Raw genomic sequence first — 3152 nt, 5'->3', positions numbered from 1 at the left:
AAAAAGGGAAGAAAGGAAGGTGGTATTTTCTAAATCATAATAATCCAAGTATAACTTAGTACCCCAGATATCCCGACATATAAAAGCAGGACCACGGGGGAGGTCCCTCAACTCCTAGCACACGTCAGCAATCTACCCCACCCATAATAGGGTTGGCTGTGTCCTGGAATCTCTGCAAGTTTCTGAATCCAGATAGAGTGAGGAGAGGCTGAGGCAGGTTTGGATGGGGCCCTGGCCTGCGAGATGAATCACTTGGCTCTGGTCGCACTAGGCTTCAGAGGGTTCAGCTGAGCTGAGGAACTCTTTCTGCTCTTGTTGGCCCCTCATTCCTATATCACACGTATCTCTTCTTTTCTGTCACCTTCCAAAGGTTTTAGCAACAAAGGAGCACACACCTTGATCCTTGATTGGTAAGAAGACACAAAAGAAGGCTGCTTCAGAGAAGCCATTTGCCAGCAGGATTCATTCATGTTGAGGACCAAGGAAGGCACTCAAGCACCTGCAATAAACTCCACTTAAATTCAGTGTCTGTATGATAATTAAGAAATCACAATACCTTGTATTGATAATTATTACAAATGTATGTTCCCCAGAAGTTAAATATTGCCTGAAAGATCCAATAAAAAATAATGACAGCTGGGGCACCTGGGTGGCTCAGTTGGTTAAGCCTCCGACTCCTGATTTCTGCTCAGGTCATGATCTCATGGTTAGTGGGTTCGAGCCCCATGTGGGACTGTGTGCTGATGGCGTGGAACCTGCTTGGGATTCTTTTTCTCTCTGTCTCTCTCTCTCCCCCCCACCCCACCCCACCCCTCCCCTACTGGTGTTCTCTCTCACGAAATAAATCGTTAAAAAAAAAAATGATAGCTACTTTACTGAATGCCTATCAATTCACTTGATCTTTCCCTAAATCAAGGTAGGTGTGTCCCCTTTGGTCAGGCACCCTTAAAATCCATTGCCACATATTCTCCCCAGGTTTTTCTAACAGTTTTTAGAATATTAAAAAAATTTATTTTGAGTATGATTACACACTTGCTGATTCTGATTCTGCATGGCACCCTCTGGCTCATGTTGAGTCTGACCCCTGGTCTTGGGAAGACACAGTAAGACCTAGAACACAGGAGAGAAGAATTTTGTTTTCCTTAGGCAAAGGGAACCCTAAAAATCATTCCTCTCCTAATTGTAGCCCTAGATCGTGCAGATAAACTGTATGTTCTTTGTAGTATCAATTTAGAAGACGTCTATTCATTTGAAGCCAGTCAAAATGTAGGGTGGTGTTGGTTGGGCAGTTGAAGGCCCCAGGTGGGTGGATATGGCATCTCCTGGGGACCCTCCTCCCCCCTGACCTGCCCTCATCCTTCGCGTCCCCTGCGGGAACAAGAAAAGGGTAGGGCCTGTTGAGGGAAGTGGAGCTTCGAGTTTCAACCCAGTGCTTTGTTTTTATTTATTTATTTATTTATTTATTTATTTATTTATTTATTTATTTATTATTTATTCTTTTTTTCTCCCCCCAGTTCTTTGTTTTTAAAAGGACGCCCCCTTTTCCGTCTTGCAATACTCCGTCTGGTGGTGGGTTAGCTGGCTGGGGAGGGGCTTGGGGGTTCTGGAGTCTCTGTCCTGCATCTTGGGGAGCCCACGCCGTCCACCGTGGAGCCCCAGGCTGGGTGGGTGACCCCACAGCAATATGTGGGGGAAGCGTAATTACCCCTTTTGAAACTGAGTCTTGGGGGGTGCCAGGATTTTGTTTTAGTTTGTTTTACTTAGGGACTTTACCACGTGGCAGAGCCAGGATTCAAACTGCTTTCTGCCTTACTAAGTCTCTTCAATTTATTCTCTCCCCTCAGGGATCCTATTATCTATGGCTTCCAAGAAAGTGTCTACCTGTGGTGAACATTTCAGGCCAGAAAAATTAAAAGAATGGCCAGAGCTTGAGTCAGTTGCTTTAATGGAGGTAAAGTAATGTGGCATTTGGGGACGTTATTTTGGTGATGGGACATAAATCCCTTGAGAAGTATTTTGTCTTAGTCACGGTTGGATTCCCTAGAATTAGAACAATGCCTGGCAGAAGCAAGGCACTGTTAAGAATTCACTGAATGGGAATGATCCGGGACCAAATTTGACCAAGAGTGGTTCGAGTGCCCCTGCTGTCGCTCACTAGAGGTTCAGGACACCCACAGGGCGGTACGGTGGGTGGGTACAGGCTGCAGTCTGGGAGCTCTGCCAGCGGAGAAGCCAGGTCTGGGCTCGCCAGTTGATTCTGCTACTTAAGGGTCTGGTAAAGCAATGATTTCCTCATAAAGAAAGTGTCATTATTTTACATGATCCTATAATTTGCCTCACTGTAAAGAAAAGCTCTTGGAGTAGTCCTTTATTTTGCTCCTTTTGCAGTGGTAGCAGTAAAAGTGGTGAGACCTTTAAACATTTGTGTCTGTGCGAGTGCGTGGGCATGAAAAGCTGTGGGTTTCAAAAGTACTGCCAAAAGTCATTAACATCTTCCTTATGTTTTCTGGCAAAATCACAAAGAAAGCTCGGAGCTATGGAAGCCAAAAATGTTTATTTCCTTAAACAAACAAAAAGTAGTTTGAAAATCAGACACATGATCAATATTATATGCTGATAATAGGATGGGTTAAAAAAAATGTGATTTTCCACGATGTTTGTCCAAGTAGATGTTTCTACTTCTCCAAATAAATAGATTGATTTGTTCTAAGTGTATAGTATCAGGGGAAAACACTTAATTGTTTTACATGGTTTTTCAATTGCCGTCTTAAAATGAGTCTAAGGAGTCAAAGCAAAATTCTGCTTACATCAATAAGATAGTTTTATTTTGAAGACCTGAAGAGCTGTCTGAATATTATTTTAGATTTCATGTGTTGCTGTTAAATATATGGGTAACAATGCAACTCTCCTTTTTGAGATTTCTTTTATTCACAGATTTGTTATCTGAGTTTGGGGTCTAGTTTGTTTTGATGCATTCACTTGAAAGAACTGAAAGAAGAGCCAGAGATTGAAAAACATAGTTTTAAGAACCTGTATTATTTTACACTAGTTCTAGGTAATAGCATATTTCTTCCAGATACTGGATTTTTATTGTCTTTCCATTTGTTCCTTCTTAGCCCTATAGGCATAAAAGTTGGACGATCAGTTCATAG

The sequence above is a fragment of the Panthera pardus genome, unplaced genomic scaffold (assembly GCF_024362965.1).
Source record: "Panthera pardus isolate Hobbes unplaced genomic scaffold, ASM2436296v1 HiC_scaffold_26, whole genome shotgun sequence".
Taxonomy (NCBI): Eukaryota; Metazoa; Chordata; class Mammalia; order Carnivora; family Felidae; genus Panthera; species Panthera pardus.
Note: the sequence above shows the minus strand (reverse complement) of the source record.